This window comes from Rattus norvegicus, chromosome 8, assembly GCF_021556685.1.
Source record: "Rattus norvegicus strain SHRSP/BbbUtx chromosome 8, alternate assembly SHRSP_T2T, whole genome shotgun sequence".
NCBI classification, from domain to species: domain Eukaryota; kingdom Metazoa; phylum Chordata; class Mammalia; order Rodentia; family Muridae; genus Rattus; species Rattus norvegicus.
In genome coordinates this window covers 128719546-128740240 of record NC_141541.1, presented here as the reverse complement: position 1 = coordinate 128740240, position 20695 = coordinate 128719546, and the positions used below count along the sequence as shown (strand labels likewise).

At 49.4% G+C, this 20695-nt stretch overlaps 1 protein-coding gene across 14 annotated transcripts in view; it reads right to left on the bottom strand.

The window, feature by feature from the left end:
• Positions 1–20695, bottom strand: part of Trak1 (trafficking kinesin protein 1) — a 154683-nt gene that overhangs the window by 123455 nt on the left and 10533 nt on the right. The window contains exon 1 of one of the 14 annotated variants that reach the window (XM_087562537.1): positions 16841–16946. The exons of the other annotated variants lie outside the window; for them this stretch is intronic. The gene's annotated coding sequence lies outside the window, so the exon portion shown is untranslated. Of the gene's footprint in view, positions 1–16840; positions 16947–20695 lie in introns of those variants that run through there. 14 annotated transcript variants of the gene reach the window in all.

Genomic DNA, 20695 nt, shown 5'->3' with positions numbered 1-20695 from the left:
CTTCGGGTGTGCACGGCCAGACCCGGTTGTATGTGGTGCTGAGTGTGGGGCACAAGGCCTCGTACACACTAGGCAAGGGCTCAGCCAACCGGTCTATCCCTCCAGCCCCAGCCAGAGTAAGTCATTTTGTTTTTAAAGATTTTATTTGGGGGTTGGGGATTTAGCTCAATGGTAGAGTGCTTGCCTAGCAAAGGCAAGGCCCTGGATTCAGTCCCCAGCTCTGAAAAAAGAAAAAAAAAAAGATTTTATTTATTTTATATGAGTACACTGTCCCTGTCTTCATACACACCAGAAGAGGGCATCAGATCCCATTACAGATGGTTGTGAGCCACCATGTGGTTGCTGGGAATTGAACTCAGGACCTCTAGGAAGAGCAGTCTCTCCAGCCCCAGGGTAAGTCTTAACACGTCTACCTTTCTACTCTCTGGGACGGCCTACACAGTTGGCTTTTATGAGCACAATTATCTCCAAAGCACCTGAACATAATTCAGATATAAGCTACACACATACTTTTCAAATGGTTTTGCTTTGTTGAATGAATAACCTAATATTTGGCTGCGTTTAACAAATGATTTTGACCCTGACGTATTGTTATCCCGGGTTATGTGAGGTGAGCCAATGGACACAACCCAACTCCTCAAAGTTGCCCAACGACCTCCACAGGCATACATTTACATTCACATACACACATATACATATATATATACATACATATACATAGATGTACACATACACATACATACACATACATATACATAGATGTACACATACACATACATACACATATATACATATATACACACCCACATACATATATACACACATATATATGCATACGTGTACATACACATACACACATATATATGTGCACATACATATGCATACATGTACACATACACATATACATGCACAGATATATGTACACACAAACATGTGTGTATACACATATACATACACATACATACATGTACATATATACACATATACATATATGTACATGTACACATACATGTACACACGCACACATATATATTTTTTTCTTTTTAAACTTCTACTAGCTGTTTTAAGCAAGCTACTATCTCTAAGCAAGCTCAGGTCCAGGCATTAGAAAGTGGATTTCTTTCCTGGCCACGGGATCTGGATGCAGCAAGTAAAGAAAAGCAGCTGCCAAACCAGCACACGGGGACCAGCACCAAGGGCCATAACCTGAAGCCATAACCTCTAGTTCCCATTTCTAAAATACAAACCTCTGCCTGCAGGCAGCACTTGTATTTACCTGTGATCCACTAGAAACTAATTCTAGCTAGGTCTGCGACGCACACCTAATCTCACTCAGCATCTGGGCGGTGGAGGCAGAAGGCTAAGTCATGGCAGGTCTGGGCTACCCTGTCTCAAGACAACAACCAAAAATAATAGGAGGGCTTCCAGGTCACAGGTCTGTAATGTAGCACTCAAGAGGCTGAGGCAGGAGAACTGTTGCTAGTATGAGGCCGGCCTGGGCAAAGTGGTAGATAGCCTGGGCGAAGTGGTAGATAGACCAGCCGCGGTTACCGTCAAAGTAAAGTAACTGTAACAATTTGTAGAAGTGAAAGTTGTCCTCCCACCAAGCAAGAGGCATTTGAAAAGGGCAGGCAGGGGAGGTTCTCGGTAATAGACCAACCAACCACTCTTCTTTTAAAAAGATTTATTTATTATATATAAGTACACTGTAGCTGTCTTCAGATACACCAGAAGAGGGCACCAGACCTGATTATAGATGGTTGTGAGCCACCATTTGGTTGCTGGGAATTGAACTCAGGACCTCTGGAAGAGCAGTGGGGAGCTCTTAACCGCTGAGCCAACTCTCCAGCCCCCAACCACTCTTCTTTTTTTTTTTTTTTTTTTTTTTCCCCCGGAGCTGGGGACCGAACCCTGGGCCTTGCGCTTCCTAGGTAAGCGCTCTACCACTGAGCCAAATCCCCAGCCCCTCAACCACTCTTCTTAACAGGCCAAATGGCTGTCTTCTTTGAAACATTAAGCCAAATCCTATAGACTTCCTGTCTCATGAAACTTCCCACCGAAAGACAAAAACCAAAACCTGGAGTCTGGCCTGAACAAAGACACAGGCAGGAGCCAAACAGCATCCATTAGGAGTGTGAGGTCTGCTCGGGGAGGGGGTGGGGGGGCTAAGTTAGGGGAGTGTGTGTGTGTGTGTGTGTGTGTGTGTGTGTGTGTGTGTGTGTGCGCGCGCGCGCAGAGCAGGGGTCATAGCAAGGCCAAAGGGCTCCCAAGACAGAAGGAAGGAGAGGAGACTAAAGGAGAAAAGGAGAAACAAGAGAGAGGAACAAGAGGAACAGAAGTGGGGGGTGAGGGAGACAGGGTAAGGGAAGGAAAGGGGAGTGGGGGAGGGGAGAGAGGGACAAGCTGGGCAGACAGCTGCGTGCCTGCCAGGGTTGCTAAGCTGCTGTCTGCTGTCCACAACAACTACACTTTCTCCAGGAGCCGCTGAAGTTTTAATCCTTCCCCAAGGGAAGGGAGGTTAGAGAGAGCTCTCAAAGCCAATGGTCCAGCTTGAATGACACAGAGGGGATTTTCCTATTGGATTTAAAAGTCTAGCCACAGAGAACAGTAACATGAAGCCAAGCCCAGACAGGGGGACAGCCTGCTGAGCCAGCAAGTTAGAACTGTATCCTGGTTTGATCCCCAAGACTAAAAAGGCCATGTGTGTCGTGTGTGTGTGTGTGTGTGTGTGTGTGTGTGTGTGTTTGTATGGTGTGTCTCTCTGTGTGTATGTGTGTCTGTCTGTGTGTCTGTGTTTGGGTGTGTCTGCATGTCTGTGTATATGTGTGTGTGTATCTGTGTGTGTGTCTGTGTATATGTGTCTGTGTGTCTGTATGGCTGTATGTATGTGTGTGTCTGTGTGTCTGTGTATATATGTGTGTCGGTGTATATGTGTCTGTGTCTGTGTATATGTGTGTGTGACAACTGTGTGTACGTGTCTGTGTGTCTTCCTTTGGAAGGAACATATTAAAATCATTCTCAAAGGTTCAGAGTTCAAAAGAAAATGAAGAGTGGTTTTAATAGAGAACTATTTTTCATTTAATAAACAGTAATTCAAAGTCATTTTATTCTCAATAATATATTTTTTAAATTCTACTGCCTGTTTTAGGGTCCAAGCTCTAAGCCAGCCCAGGGCCAGGCTGAGAAAGAATATTTCAAAACCAAGCAATCAAGAAACAACTCAGAAACATCATTAATAAAATTAGAACAACGCAAGTGTACGACTATCTCAGTGATAAAGCATTTGACAAAATCCAACACCAGAAGTAGAAAGGCACTTTCCCATCCTTAATGGGGTGTCTGTAACACCACAGCCAACAGGACATCAGGAACAAGACCAGGCTGTCTGCACTCTTGCCCAGGCCACTCAGCATCCAACCATAGTTCTGGCCATAATCTAACAGTTAGGCATCACTGGGAGGAGAGGCCCTTGGTTCTGACAAGGCTCGATGCCCCAGTGTAGGGGAATGTTAGGGCGGGGCGGTGGGAGGGAGTAGGTGGGTGGGGGCACCCTCATAGAAGCAGGGGGAAATATCAGGTTTCTGGAGGGGAAACCAGGAAATCGGATAACATTCTAAATGTAAATAAAAAATATCCATTAAAAAAGAAGAAAAAGTTTCTCAGACTGTAAAGGTTGTGGTGCAGTGCATGTTGGTCCTGGAAGTGGGGACGGGAAGGTTGCAAGGCAGGTGAACCAAGACCATTAGGGGCTACTTAGAAACCCTGTCTCAAAGATCCAGGGCTGTGCTGGGCATGGAGGCACACACTTAATCCCAGTGCTCAGGAGGCAGAGGCAAATGGATCTCTGCCAGTTGCAGGGCATCCAGAGATACACAGTGAGACGGTCGTATCTCAAAAGGTCAGTAAAGAGCTAAAGAGGGCTAACAGCACTGGTAGCTCCTTCAGAGGACCCGGGTTCGATTCCTCAGAATCCACATGGCAGCTGAGAACTATCTGTAACTCCAGTTCCAGGTGGCTGACCTCCCTCTTCTGACCTCCACGGGAACTGTGTGCATCAATGAACACCAATACACATAAAAATAAGTAAACCTTTAAAAAATAAAAAATAAGTAAATGGAAGGGCTGGCTGTGGCATAGGACAGAGTTCTCACCTCACACAGGGTAGAAAAGGGCATTTAAAAAGCATCAGGAAGAGAGAAAGCCTTAGGCAACGCACAACCGTTTTCAGAGCAGGGGTCATCAGATCCACAGAACAGTAAAGCATTCCAGAGCTCAGGAAACTGTACCCTTCACAATACTCCTCAGGAGAAGAAAACTCAACACAAACACAGCAAAACAGCAGCGCTTGGAGGCTGGAGAGATGGCTCAGCGGTCTAGAGCACGGACTGCTCTTCCAGAGGTCCTGAGTTCAATTCCCAGCATCCACACGGTGGCTCACAGCCATCTGTGATGGGGATGTGTCTGAAGACAGCTACAGTGCACTTACATAATGCTCAGTGTCCGGATAAACCGACACTGCTGACAGGCATCAAAGCACATCAGCTCAGTCTGCACAGTGCAAGCGACTCCTACAGAAGCTCACAGGCCATTAACATTCATGTGGGAATGTGGTGTAGGGAGATGGCTTGAACAGCAAAGTTCATGTCAATATAAACACAGAACTTGAGTTCATTCAACCCTCAGAACCCACATTTTGAAGGAAGCTGGTGTGCTGGAGACTACTCTTTATCCTGGGGCTAGGGGGAGGTGAAGATATGAGGTCCCTGGGCTCACTAAACAACCAGCCTAGCTGACTCTAAGCCAGAGAGAGATTCTGGGTGGCACAGGAACAGGAAAACACCTGAATGGGACTCTACCCTTGAAACAAAAGTGCACACACACCTACCCACTCAAGAATGAATACATACCAACACACACACACATACACACACATGCACACACGCATGCACACAAGCACACACACTCAAACACATACACACACTCACACACACATACACACTATACACACTCACACTCACATAAACACACTCACACATACACACATACATATACACACCCACACACACATACACACACCCACACACATACACACATACATATACACACTCACACACACACATACTCACACACATACACACATACATATACACACTCACACACACATACACACATACATATACACACACACTCACACACACATATACACACTCACACTCGCACACACTCACACACATATACACACACTCACACACACATACATACACACACATACACTCACACACACACTCACACACACACACAATCATATGGAAATGTGAGGCATTAGAACAGGCAAACCAATCTCCATGAAGAACAACAAAGAGGGCTCACCCCACTCGAGTCTGTGCCTGCCCCACAGGTGAAGCATCCATGCAGTATGCTCCCCCATAGCATTGTGTACATCAGTGGAACCACATCAACCACTAAAAATAGTCTCTTATTTTCAGCTTCTCGGCAGGACAATCGACACAGAAACAAAAGACTTTTCAATAAAAAGGTGCTAGTACCATTAGACGACGTGTGTGGAACTGGGTGTAGTGTGCATGCCTGCAAAGGCCAGCAGTCTGGGGTGTGCCCAGTCCTGGTGGATGGAGGAGGGGCAGAAGTTCAAAGCCATCCTAGAGCACATGGTGAGTTTGGAACAAGCCTGGGCTAGGTGAGATGCCACAGTGACTAAGTGCACAGACCCTAGTTGGTGCTGTCACAGATGAACCTGCCTTAATGTTTAACGTTGGGTCCACATAGCCAGACAGGGGGCGCCATGGAGCGGGAGCTGTGTCTGCTCACCACTCCCACACTCACCCCACCTCGCCCCATGCTCCTTCAACGTCAGGGGCACCAGACACTGCAGTGAGAGTTAGAACAGACAGGCCCCGGACCCCCAGGAGCTTTTGGAGGAAAGAGGGAGGATCAAGAGCACTGCGCTGAAGGTAGCCATCAGAGAGAACTGGCTTGAAGCAGCCACCCACACTCCTAGTCCATCAATACTTAAGTCCCGACACTCCCAAAGCAGCTTGCTTTGTATCACAATGTACTAAACAGAACATGTCTGGAATTCCACAGCGATATCTCTGGCAGTGGCTGGGTTACACTCAACGTGGAATGAACTCCCTACAAGGCGAAAAGGACACAGCAGCCCTGTGTACACAGTCAGCCCCGGCAGGCTCTACCTCTCAGGAGCCGTTTCTGAAACTTCACAAACATGAGCTGGGGGATGGATCAGGCAGTAGCATGCCTGCCACACAAACATGAGGACCGTTGCCCAGAACTCATATAAACATCTGGGGCACATCTGTAACGCCACTGCTGACGAGAAGGAGGCAGAAACACCTGAGCCATCTGGCTGAGTGGGTAAGCCTGCCTCAGAGGCGGCATGATGGCGGGATGCCTCCACAGATGAAGGTGCCTGCCACCAAACCAGACAACCTGAATCCAATGCTCCAACCCCTGATGGAAGAAAAGAGCTGACTTCTGCAAGGAGTTTTCAGACCTTCAGCCTGTGGGGTAGCACACACACCCACCTAGACGCAAATAAATGAAAGAGAAGAACTTGAGAAGACACCCAATGCTGAGACCTTCAGTCTGCACACACAGGCACGCACACGCCAGGCGTGGCGAAGGTGCTGAGATCGCTCGCTCTGGCGGGCTGCCCCCACGCTGCAGCATGTGCTGCCCACTCATCGCAGCAGAGTAACTCATACCTACGAGAAGACGCCTTGAGCGTTGTGAAAGCCAAAAAGCCGTGGGAGAGTGTTGATTGAGCACCCCCACCCCCACTGTGTACAGGCTCTACCGTGAACCACGGCTGCTTGTGAGGACCCACAGCAAAGGAGCCAGCCACAGCTGGCCTTCACGAAACATACAAGCTTCAGTCCCGTAAGACAAGGGTAGCATTGGCCCTCCAGTGCGGTAGGAGATGCTGGGTCGTGTCCCCTGTTGACCATGACATCTCTTACAAAGTTCTTTGCCTTCAAGTGGCCACAGACAGAAATAGCAGTCGAGCCACTGTCAAAATGCTGATACGGACAGGCCATCTGGGGTCAGAGAGGGCTTCCCGGGCCAACTGTGGGTCAGGCCTCAAAGGTAAGCAAGTAAGCTAAGTTGCCAGATTAGGGTGTGCTGAAGAAAGGGCAGGAGCCAGTCAGGAGTAACTAACGGAAAGTCTGTGGCCCTGGATGCATGCCAGGCGGGAAACTGAAAAGGCCCTGGCAGCTTCAGGAGGTGGGGAGAGATGGCAGGCAGCCTTTTGAGCCCACTGGGGAGTCCTGAGCTTGTTTTAAGCACATGAATGATGGGGTTTGGTTTGTCCCCTATAGTGATCATATTATCCTATCCAGGGAGGCAGATTTTGAGGCCAACCTGGGCTACATAAAGACGCTGCTTCCACCTTCACAGCAAACACCAGTGGGGCAATCAGGGAACTATTGGGGGGGGTCTTCTGACAATGGGGGCAGGTGTGTGAGAAGAGGATGGTTAGGGGAAAGGCCTGGCTCCTGCCTGAGTTGGCAGACTGGCCCCTCTTTGAAGAAAGGGGCCAGGCGGTGGGGGAGGGTGCAATGAGCTAGACAGCATCTGTGCACCCCACAACTGAGGGGATGCAGTGAGCAATGCTCTCATTTGGATACGGAACGCCTCCAAATCCAGTGTGTGATAAAGCATGGGAACCCTGGGAGATGGCGGGGTGTAGTAGGAAGCCTTGGGTCATGAGGAGTTATGACAACGAGCAGGACCAGGTCTCTTCCTACACAAGCTCCCACCATCCCACACTGCACTGCCCTGACTAAATGACCACAAAGCAAAGGCCCGTAGCTATGAGCCAGAAGAAATCTTCTGTTTTGTTTGTTTGTTTTGAGACAGGGTTTCTCTGTGTAGCCCTGGCTGTCCTGGAGATTGCTCTGCAGATCAGGCTGGCCTTGAACTGACAAGGATCCATCTGCCTCTGCCTCCCAAGTGCTGGGATTAAAGGCATGAGCCACCACCGCCCAGCCAAATCTTCTCCTTGATAAGCTGATTATTCCAGACATTTTGTTACAGACACAGGAGGATAAACTATGGCAAAACTCAAGAACTAGATACTAATAACAACAAAGACACGGGCCTGGTGACAGCACAGGGGAAATATGCTGGGTAATGGGCAGGACCTACAGGCAGGAGCCACAGTCGGGAGCAATGGATGAAGCGTCCAATGCCTGGGGGTTGGACGCTTCAGCCCATAGGAATGACTAGGGTGGGAAACAGGGAAAGATGAGGGAGGGCTTTCTCAGAAACCCAGGGGAAAAGTAGATCTCAAGAAGGAAGGAACTCTTAAGGTAGGCAAGGTATGAGGCTGGAGAGATGGCTCAGCTGTTAAGAGCACTGTCTGCTCTTCCAGAGGTCCTGGGTTCAATTCCCAGCCACTCATGGTGGCTCACAACCATCTGTAATGGAGCTGGTGCCCTTTTCTGGTGTGTCTGAAGACGGTGACAGTGTACTCACATACATAAAATAAATAAGTAATTTTTTTAAAAATGTAGGCAAGGTGCTGTGACCTTAGAGCCCTGCATCCAGGGTGGAGTGAAAGACGCTGTCCCGAAAAACACCAGAGCATCTGAATACACATGTACACACAGACACACACATGTACACACACAAATACACAAATGTACATGTGTACACATACACACACAAACACACACAAGAATACACACATCTATACAGACACACACCTATATACACGTACACACACATACACACAGACAAAGAATTTGTGTAACTCTGACTATGCAGTCAGAGGTCAAGGATGTCAGGCTGGAAGGTGTGTCTTGGACTAAAACAGAATATTTCCTCTGCAGTTAGTGGTAGAGTAATGGCTCCCCTCTCTCCTGCTGACTGGGTCGGGGAGAGGAGGCAGAGGGCATCTCTGGAGAGACAGGAAGTGAAGGAGGGAAACAGCTGTGGCTTGGAGAGGCTATGAGATCTGGAAAGCCAGAAGTGGGGTGGGTCTAAGACATCTTATAAGACAAGGCTGGCTCTGGGTGGTAACCGTGACCTTAAGGGACTCTTCTAGACAAAGGGCAAGCCTTTCAGTCAGAAAGTCTAGAACAGCCATCACCATGAAGTACACAAACAAGAGAATACCTGAGAAGACTGACAATTTGACTGGTTTTTACCAGTTCTGAGGAATGACACCAGGTTGATTCCTGGCCTCTATATGTACTACTGGGCTCACGTGTACACACACACACACACACACACACACACACACACACACACACACTCTCATATGGAAATATAAGGCATCAGAACAGGCAAACTGATGTTGAACAACAAAGTTAGAGGGAGAGAGGAAAAGACGGAGAGAGGAAGTGAGAGGAAAGGGGCTAGCTACAAGGCTATGCAAGTAAAGCACTTGCCACACAAGCCTCATGAATTGAGTTCAATCCCCAGCACACAAACAACTCCCAAACCTTATCCTCTGGCTTCCACTGGTGCCGTCCCATGCGCGTGACCACAACCACACCCATACACTAACAATAAAATAAATTGGCAATTTTTTTTTATTCCCCTAGGCCTTGGGCTCCATCCCCAGCATACAGGACACAAATGGTGCACGGTGCAAAACCAGGATAATACGCAGTGGTGGACCAGCGGGAACTATGAGGTGCCAATGATCACAAACGAGGCAGGCTCCTGCTTCTTCCTGTCTAAATGCTGCAAATACATTACCTGCACAGCCTTATTCTATGGCTGGGGATGCTGCTGAGGCTCACTGGCTAGAAGCTCCTCAAGATCATACAGCCTACACTGGCTGCACTGAGGACTGGAGGGCCAGGTTTCCAAACTGAGAGCCGCTGTGGCTGTGGCGGCTTCAGTCACTTCGAGACAGGGTAGATTACATTATTTATGGCCCAGCAGTCAGTTATCCCCATTCCAAAGCTCCTAATTGCAGCTCACACCACTTCTAAGGAGGAGGGTCAGGGCCCTGGTGGCTGGGTAATGAGCCCTTCTGCCCCGTAGAAAGCCTTCCTCTAACTGGCTGAGATGGACCAATGAGGCTGCAGTAATTACCTCTCCTGTTCATAGCACCCAGAGCTGGGCAGGCTAACACTTCCAGAATATGCACGGCTGTCAGCTTCTAAGGAAAACCTGCACCTCTAGCAGGCTGAGCACTCATTCACTCATGGCCGTCTGGCTCTCTGATCTAAGAAGGGTGGGGGCTGGCTGTCACATTTAGATCAAGTTTGAATGTTGCGTGAACAATCCTGGCAACAACAAAACCCAGGATGGAGTAAGAGGAGACAGCTAGCTTTTCTTCTACTGCTCTGAGATGGGGGTCTGATGCAGCTGGGGTGGGACTCCAGTCCACTGAGGCTAGCCCTGAGGCTCCTGTGTCTCCGACACCCCATTTCACAGGGTCTCTGGTGTGCTAGGCCAAGCTGTACTGACAGCAGCCCAGGAAGAAACAAAAACGGAGACAGCAGTCCATGCCCAGCACCGATCACACAAGGTGTGTAGTTCTTGGTAATTTGGGGAGTTATCTGGTTATCAGGGAAACAAAAGACCTAGACTGCTTTAGGGTTTGGGAAGAACATGTTTTCAAGGAGATATGCTCTTAAATTTATTTGAGCAACACCTTAGCAAGCCCTGGGTTGAAGAAGAAGGATGTTTAACAGGATAGGGAAGAGCGGAGAGAAAATCCCCCATGTTCTTACAGGGCAGGTGACTCTGCCTGACAACAATGAACTGAGAGATAGTTGAGAAGATTCTGAATGCTCCCAACTTCCATGTGCTTTCGGTCTGACCCAACACAACTTAACAAAGGAAAGGGTTCCTTTCAGCTTCAATATCCAGCACTGGGGAAAGTCAGGGCAGGAACTGAAGCAGAAACCATGGAGGGGCGCTGCTTGCTGGCTCCCTTTTGGGCTCATGCTCCAGCTAAGCCTTCATATACAGCCCAGGACCACCTGCCTAGGGATGGTGCCGCCCACGGTGGGCTGTGCCCTTCCACTCACATCAATCATCAACCAAGGCAGTGTCCCACAAATGTACCTACAGGCCAACCCAATGGAGGTGAATCTTCACCTGAGACTTCCTCTTTCCAGGTGACTGTAGTTTGTGCCACGCTGATAACAAAAACAAAGCAGGGCACCCACAGAAGAAGTGAAGCCCAAGCATGGCAGTTGTGATGGCCGTTCTCATCTGCACATGTGGATAAAAGCACGGGAGGGGAGGAAGAAGGGGGGATGGGCAAGCATAGTAGTACATTTTTAATCTCAGAAGGTAGGAGTCAGAGGCAGGCCAGATCTCTGTGAGTTTGTGTACAGTCTGGCTTACATAGTGAGTTCCAGGCCAGCCAGAGCTACCTACCTGTCTCAATAAATGAGTAAATACACAGGTATGTTTTAAAAATAAAATTGACATTGCAGACAAACATCACAGGGCAAAGGTAGTCCTTCAACATGGAGAAAACAGGATTCCCTACCTCCACCCCTGGGCCTGTCTGGGAATCAACAGAACATTTTGGAATAAGCAGGCACAACCCTAACTTATTCAATCTCCCAATGAGCAGATCTCCATGGAGAGAACCCCACCAGTGTCCTCAGGAAAGCACAGTGCACCTTTCTGTCCCATAGCTCCAGGTTCTGCTATGCAGAACCAGTGGCAGAACCCATGGGCACCTGCCAGCCATGCTCCCTCCATCCCTCCCCCACCCCCTGAGCCTGCAGACAGAGCTGCCCAGCTCCTCCCCCCACCCCCCTACCTCTACCCCCACCACCATCACCACCACCACCACCACCCCCTCTTAAGGAGAAGCCTCAAAAAGTAGGAATGAATCCCACCCTGCTTGCTGAGGTGAGGCAGGTGATAATGATGAGCTTTCAGGAAGTAGGCTAAGCTTTCCTCAGTCTTCTAGGATCCACTATGACCTCGCTGTGAAGGTGGGAACACGCCCCAGGCGACCAGGCTCTAATTCACAGAATCATTTTTAACACAGTCATTTGTTGGCCTATTGTTTGTTTGTTTTTGAGGCATCTCAGGCTGGCCTCGAACCATAATGTACTAAAGTCTGACCTTGAACTAGTAATCCTCCTGCCTCCACTTCCTGAGCGCCAGGGTCACAGGCTTGTATCACCACACCCAGTTTATGTGGTTGCTGGGGATTAAACTCACTGCTGCATACAAGCTAAGCAGGCACAATATGGACCGGGCTACATTCCCAGCCCCCAGGGTGAGGCTCGGATGAGACATTGTATCCATTCTTCGCACAGACACAGCACTCATGAGAAACCATCACTGAGCCACTGGGAATCTCTGGAAAGCTTTCAACTATGGAGACAGTCAGAAAGGTTGGCTGACACCAACTGTCATGCTAATGCAGCATTCTGTCCTTTTCCTGTTAGTGATTTGGTCAGCTATAGCCTTGGTAGCCTTGGCTGTGATCACTCAGGAAGGAGGAAGTCTAACGTTTTTCTTCTTCCTTCAATTTTTTTTTTTTTTTTGTATGTTTGTGTTCTAGTTTCACTCGGCTGGAGTGATGAAATACCCTGACCAAAAGCATCTTGGGAGAGGAAAGAGGCTTATGTTTCCAGGTCCCAGTCCATTGCTGAGGGAAAGTTAGCCTTACACAATCCAGGACTACTGACCAGGGAATGGTGCTGCCCATAGTGGACTGGGCCCTCTAGCATCAATTAATAACCCACATAACACGACCACAGGACAATTTGAAAGAGGCTTTCTCCCAGATAGTTGCTCAAACTTGCAGTTAAAGACAGCCAGGATAATCTAGCTGTTGTGTGACCTGGGCTAACCTAGAACCCTCTTTATGACCCATGCTGCCCTCAAAATCCTCCTGCCGGGCTGGAGAGATGGCTCAGTGGTTAAGAGCACCCGACTGCTCTTCCAGAGGTCATGAGTTCAATTCCCAGCAACCACATGGTGGCTCACAACCATCTGTAAAGAGATCCGATTCCCTCTTCTGGTGTATCTGAAGACAGCTACAGTGTACTTATATATAATAAATGAATAAATCTTTAAAAAAAAAATCCTCCTGCCTCAACCTCCAGGGTGCTGCTGGGATCCCCTAATGTGACTCTCACACCCAGTGAGAAAAGTAATTGCTTAGCTACAAAAAGAAATGTGGTCCTCAGCCGTCCTTGTGTTCCAGGTCCACCCTTGGGTAGAGACAGCATATGCTTCTTAGATGCAGCTGTCACTAAGCCTTCTTTGCTAAATGCCTGATTAGCAATTACACAGAGCACCTACTGTCAAACCACCCGTTACCACTAAAGGTAAACACACTCTCTGACATCACAACCTCCATTAAGAAGGCACATGGATCCGGTCCTCACATTGGACTCTGTGTCCACAGCCTGATGCTCTGAGTCCTCACAGCCTCCAGTCTGACCCTCCCTCTTAACTCCTCCCCCTGGAGCCTGCTCCTGCCACACTCTCCTGGTTCTCCATATCGACAGGACAGCGGTGCTCCCTCTCATTCTCTGATCACAGCAGGATGTGGGTGTCTATTTGCCCTGACCACCACCAGGTCCCTCTACCTCCACATCCCCTCCGTAGGGACTCCAGGCCTCAGCCAGACACAGTGGCCCTGCCTCGTCCCTGCACTTACTGTTTGTTGGACCTGTTTGTTGGAATCTCTCCCTGCATATTTCCCACGATTCACTTCCATTATTCAGTCTCTCCTCACCCATCCCCTCCCCAGAGACACCTGTGTCACCTGCCCGCCACTCTATCTCCTCCATGGCTGCTGCGTAGCTCTGTCTGTGACACTTGGCGACTCACAGTTAAGCCACTCACACATACTTCACACCAGCCTGTACCCCTCTCCACTCTGCCAGGCATCCCCTAGCTCCAATGCACATGTGTGTGCACCCATGTAAGCATGTGATGTGTGTGGTGTGTGATGTGTACGTGTGAGATCTGTGTGTGAATGTATGTATATGTGGTATGAGTGTGTATGTAATGTGCATGTGTGTGGTGTGTATATGTGATGTGTGTGTGAGATGTGTACCTGTGTGATATGTATGTGTTATATAGGTCCTATGGAAGAGCAGACAGTGCTCTTAACTGTTGAGCCATCCCTCTGGTCCAACTCATGGATTTTAAGAAGAGGAGTAGCAACTTCAAGCAGAAGCCTCATATTCTATGATGCAGGAAACATAGGAAAACAGGAAAGTTAGGAGAGCCAAAGACTTGTTCCCCAAATAAAAAGGAATGAACCACAGAATTCAGTTGCTGGGCTCAGTATTTGTTCATCTCACCACACAGTCAGGTAAACCTCCCCCCATCTTTGATTTTTATTTTAACAATTCAATAATAATTTCAAATCCGTATTTTTCTAAGCAGATACACTGACTTGTCTTTGAAATTCTCCTTGCAGCATCCTTCAGACAGCTGTGACCACAGTTGGTCAGAAATACTCCTCGTTGGTACACAGACCACTTCCTTATGTTGTGTATAATCAGGAAGTTCTGCCATAGTTACATATTTAAACTGATCCGAGACTCCCGCACTTTGAAATAAACGTTAGGGAGCGTCCACGGAGAGGCCACACCCAGGATGTGTCACGGAGAGGAGGCCTCCAGACAGGAGGACAGTGTGACTCTGTCCTGTGATTGGAGACTGTGATGGGACCCAGGTGACCAGCTGGCTAATGTCACACAGGCTAGTCCCCTCTGCCCCAGACTCACTTCTCAGCCTGCCGCACTGTGAGGACAGGAAGATCACCAACCTGCAATCCAAACCAGGCTCCTGTAACTTAACAGCTCCCGCCAGGGTGACCCCAGACCTCCCAGCACACCTGACACTTTCTAAGCAAAGCTGAGGTTCCCGGCTCATCAGGACAGACTGGCTTTGCGGCCCTCGGTGTCCAAGTTCCACATGGAAGGGGGGTGGGACGGGGAAGAAGGGCAGGCAGAAAAAGAACTTTTTGATTAGGGTGCAGAGGGAGAGGTGGAGAAGGACAGGGAAGAGAAAACAACGGAGAAAGAAGTAACGGAGAGGAAGGAGAACAGGGAAAATAAAAAGACCTGGAAGGAAAAACTGTGGTTCAAAATAAAAAACTGTCTCCTAGGAAAACTATCTACCTGGTGAGCCCCGATGTTTCCACGCCCTGTATTATACCAGATGCAGGAAGTGAGCTTGGCTGGAACCCCCGCCTAAGAACATCTGTCCGAGACTGGAAACCGCCCTAAGAATAGCACAGCTGGTGTCCTAGGACTAATGAGCTCACCCCACGTGACTGCGCCTGCCTCCTTCCTCTGCTGCTCCTCCTGGGAGATGGGAAAGTCCAGCCCTCCCCCACACCGAGTCTTTATTTCCCCAGGGCCTTCATTCTTCCCTCCAGAAGCCACTCCAGCAGCTTTCCTGAGGTGGGATGCTCAGACCCAACAATTCCTCTGAATAAACTTGGCCTTAGCACGAGAGGCAAGCATGAGGGAAAAGATGGGCCCATCGCTTCTGGGGCTGTCGACATTAAGAGGGTAACGCTAATGCCGGTGAATTGACCAATTCCGTGAAATAGCCAACTTCTCAAAGTAACAGCCACTTGGTGGGTCCAAATAGCCGTGCGCAGGAGAGGTAAGTGCTGAGACAGATCCCCTGAGAGATCCTGTCTCAAAAAATAGAGCAGAGAGGCCCTTGAGATGTCTCAGCCAGTAAAGGCATTCGCCCAGCCTGATGACATGAGTTCGATTCCTGAGACCCACAGGATAAAAGGCAAGGGCTCCTGTGATGAGCAAGCAAACGTGCTCATGAATGAGGTAGAGACTGAGGAAGACATCGATACAGTCGAGGGGTCTTGCTCAGTTAATCTGCCCAGACATCAGCCCCTAACTGTCACAGACAGACAGACAGGCAGGCAGGCAGACAAACAAGTAGACAGACATACAAGAGTATGGTACACACAACTTAAGGAACAAAGAAAGGACAGAGGGAGGAGAGGAAAAAGGGAGTGAATTCCTAACTGATTAGGAGAGGCCAGAAAGTCCTGTGGCAGAGTGAACAGGTCCCCCCAACCCAGGAGCCCCTGTAACTGGCTCTGACCAGCCCACAGCTCATTACACCATAGACCAGGGTGTAAGAGCCCTCCAGACCTGGGAAGGGGGCAGGGAGGTGAACGGACCAATGAGGGGACAAGCCTGGGAGGTTTGACCCTGTCTGGCAACTGCTCTGGAAACTAACCCCACCACCCTGCACTTTGATAGACTTTCCAGCAGTTTCAGAAACTGCACCTAGGCACAGGATGGGGAACCCTGGCAGGAACCCATAGGAAGGGGATGCCTAGTGGTGCTGAGGTTGTCTCCATGGCAACCGGAAGAGGCAATGACTCTGGGCCAACAGATCCAGACTGGCAGATGGGCATCTCTCACCCACTAGAGAAAGACAAAGAAGGGCCCTTTGCAAAACCACACTCAGTAACACACAATAGCGCACACACACGCAGTCTTGAGGTTAACAAATTACCAAATTCCGCCCCTGTCTACCAGGTAATTATACCCGTAGCAATTACACGGCTAGCTGAAAGGTGGGTAATGATTAACCGCCAAACAGCGCTCTGCACCAAGACCCAGTGGTGCTGCCGTCCTGTCTTCGTTTAAGCCCCACATGAGTTACGCAAGTCTTGACAAGCTCCCGGTTTGGTTTATAACACCAGGGCAGCTCACTGACAAACAAGCAAACAAACAAACAACATCAGTGAGACAGAAATCGCAGGCTTGGGGACACAGCCGGTCTGAGGAGAGCTAGCCTGACGCTTGCGATGTCCTGGGTTGGAGCCTTTCTACTGTCAAGCGTTGGCTCGCATTGCCTTAAGGTACGCCATCAATACTTTGTCTCCTTTTGGGAGAACAGACAGCACACTGAACAGAGCCTGCTGCAGGACCCAACACAGGCGACTTCCTTCACAGGACACCGCAAGCCTGAACCTGGAACGTGGCTATTTTCATCTTTGTCCTTCTGCTCTCTGTAGGTCGAATATCCAGGGCGAGCTGCTCTTTTCATCTCTCACAGACTCTTCCTGGCTCTGTCCTCAGCTCCTACTGAGCTATACCGGAAACCGAGCCAACAGTGCCCATCCTGTCTTGAATTAAACTTTCCTTACTCTGCCTCTCATGGTCCCCCTGCTTCTGTCATCTTTTGGGATCTTTAAAGCACTGCCTTAAAAGAACTTATCCTGAGCTGAGGATCTGGCTCCGTGGTAGACTGTGTGCTTAGTAAGTTTGAGGCCCTGAGTTCAATTCCTGACTCAAAAAAAAAAAAAAAGGCTCATCTTAATTCCTGAGATTTTTTTCATTCTCTTTTAAACTCTGGACCTCAGGCAAGTACCGGAGTCAGAAGAACAAAATGCCCTTTGGAAACAGGGGGGAAAAAATAAACATTCCCATCACCCACTTCAAAGACTGATTAACAGTCACCTTAAGGATCACCTGCCAAAGTGTGTGAGAGTGTGCGTGTGCGCATGCGTTCGTGTATTAGACAAATATATGGAGGTTACAGAACAATTTCAGGAGTTGGATTCTCTCCTTCCACCTGAGGGCACCAGGGCTAGAACTCAGGTCCTCAGGCTTGGCCGCAAGCACCTTCACTTCCTGAGCCATCGTGCCAGCCCTATTTATTTCGTTTTACAGTCCGATGGGTTCCCACCTGAGAGCAGACAAATTAACTAGAACTCCTTCGTGGGTTTTAACCACATCTCACACTGGCAGTACCCCTTTGTGTACAATGTGGAACACATCCGCCTCTCTGGCCTCCATCGGTATGAAAAGAAATTCTTCTGAAACCCTCCAGCATGGAGTTGTACACCGGCCTCTTCTGCTCAACATTCTGCCTGCAACATTCAGGTGTTTGTTGAGTGCATTTATGCCTCGTTCCTTCTCCTGGCTGAGTAGTACTCCACTGTGTGGTTTGTTCCTGTAGTTACCCATTGAACGACAATTGGAGGTTTCAGTTTGAGGGGAAGGAGTCTCGTGAGTGAAGCTCCTATAGAGGATAACAAAGCCCCTGCTCTGAGGAAATGCTTAAGGCCAGCCCACCTCTGGGTGCCAGGGGACGTTCAGGCTGACGTTTGTGTCATTCTTTAAGATGGGGGTCTCATGTGTAGGCCAGGTCATGGAGTCCAATCCGACAGACTCCAGACTCTGTCTCCAGAGTGTAGGATTCAAGGCCTGCCTGTGCCACCACGCCCACCCCAGCTGCTCTTTCTGTGGTGTGACTGACACACATTCTACCCCTTTGGCACTGGGTACTGTCAAATGTCTCGTCTTACCCTTTCTCACCCGGCTAAAGAGGAATCTTTGCTAACAGAAGCAGCTTCTGACTGGCTCTGACTTAACACGACTGCCACAGAAAAGGACGTAAGTGTTCCTAATCCAGGTTCACTCTCTTTAGGCACCAGACAAGTATGGATGATGTCCTAAAGGGAACCTGCAGAGGGTCACCCAGTGCTCGGGCACCCCGTGCTGGTGTAAGGTGTCCGCATGGCTGTGTGCCTGGCTAGCATGCAGGGTGCTCTGACTAGAGTTGACTCAGCACCACGTGTGTGCTCACCGCGTGTGGTGAGGTACGCCAGCGACTCCAGAACTCCAGAGGTAAAGGCAGAGGCTCAGAAATTTAAGGTTGCCCTTGACTACGTAGTGAGTTTGAGACCAGCCTAGGATGCATGAGACCCTCTCTCAAGAACAGACAGACAAACAAACAGAGTTGGCCAGGTGCTTCAACTCTGACTGCCAATTCTGAAGACCGGCTTCCCTCCCCTGGCCCCACATTGTGGGAAGAGAAAACTCCCTCTGCCAAGCTGTCCTCTGAACTACACGCAGGTGTGTAAATAAACACACACACACACACACACACACACACACACACACACACGACTTCCTTGAAACGTTTGGACAAAAAAAAAATGAATAACTAAATAGTGTCTCCAGAGCTTAACGTCTCTGCTGACGTACAGGAAACCAGGTGGCAGGAGAGCAAATTTCTGCAGACCTACTGCGCACAAACACATCCTTGCGCACCTCCTGTGTATAAACCCATCCTCAGCCTCCCACAGAACCCTATCGGCCACCATGAGAACTCTCCTTCCCTCTCCTTCCCCAGCTCGCCTCTCTGTCTTGATCTTTTGCAACTACGCTGAATTCTTCCTCCATAAGACGCATCTCCCCAGATGATCCCCAAACCCTTACCTGTTGCAGGCATGGACCTAGAGACTTTACTGCCCCAAACATGTCACATCACATCACATCATGCCCGTTTGGGAGCACTCCCACCAGAGCCAACTGCCTGGACCCCGCCCCTCCCTCACCCTCTAGGACCTCCTCCACCAGCCAGCCTTCCCTTTACCCCTACCCAACGCCCAAACTTGCCAGCTTCGTCCCACTCAAGCTAGGACCTACCATGCAAGCTGAAGTCACCTTTCTCAGTCCGAGAAAAAGCTTTCTCAGCAGGTCTCAGGCACCATGGAGACCGAGGTGGCTCTGGACACTGACACTGGCTCGGGATACTTTTACCACAGCAAAGTCAGACCCCTACTTTGCCATAAGGCTTCTCTTTGGAAAAGCTGAAGACTCGGCTCCTTTCTGCCCTAGGGACCAAGTGGGGGATCCTTGGGGTTCCTGGGGGTGGCAAGTAGTCCTCACATTTGCTTCTGAGGGGCACTGCTGTCTGCTGTCCTCGGCCAAACAGAATCTGACACGTACAAAGCTAACCAAACTCCAAGGACTATTTATAAGTTTCTTTTTGCTTTCCTTTGTAGTGACGGGACTCGAACCCAGGGCCTTGGGCAAGCTAGGCAAGCGTTCCAGCCCTGAGCTACAAATGCAACTCTTGTCCCTTTTATATGTGGGTCATTGCTTCCTATCCAATTCCAGCTGGGGGAGCAGATGGGGGGGATGGTGCTCGGTGTGTGAAGCCCTCACTATGACAGCCTGAAGAACTGAGTTCAAATCCCAGGACCTACTCGACCACCGTGCTCTCTCAGTGAGATGAAAGGGAGAGGAGACGAATTCCCCAGACGCTCCCTGACCAACTAGCCTGGGGTACACAGCACAGAACAACAAACGAGAGACCCTGTCCCAAACAAGGTGACAGGAGAGGACCAATACCCAGGGCTGTCTTCTGACCTCCACATGTACATCACAGCTACAAGTTTCCCCCGGTACCATGCAGAATCTAAAACATTGCCACTTATTCTTTTTATCTTACTCAGTCGATTTACAGATTTATTCACTCTTTGATTGTTTTAAAGGTCTTGCTATGTAGCTCAGGCTAGCCTCAAACTTGAGCCAATCCTCCTGCCTCTCAGCCAGTCTGAGAGACACCAAGAACAAAAGCAATGTAGGGAGGAGAAGGTATATTCGTCTTACACTCCTGGGTCGAGGTTCATCTTTGAGGGAAGCTGGGTGTAGGAAGCTGGAGGCAGGAACTGAAGCAGACGCCATGGAAGGACAGTGCTTGCTGGCTTGCTCTCCATGGCCTACTCAGCCTGCTTTCTTAGAACACCCAGGACCTGCCCAAAGGTAACAGTGCTAAGTCAGCTGGGCCCTCCCATATCAATCACTGGTCAAGAAAACGCGCCACAGACTTCCCACAGGCCAACCTGATAGAGGCAGTTGAGATTGCCTCTTACCTAGTCAAGGTGTCAGCACTAACCAGCAGGGCCCCGTGC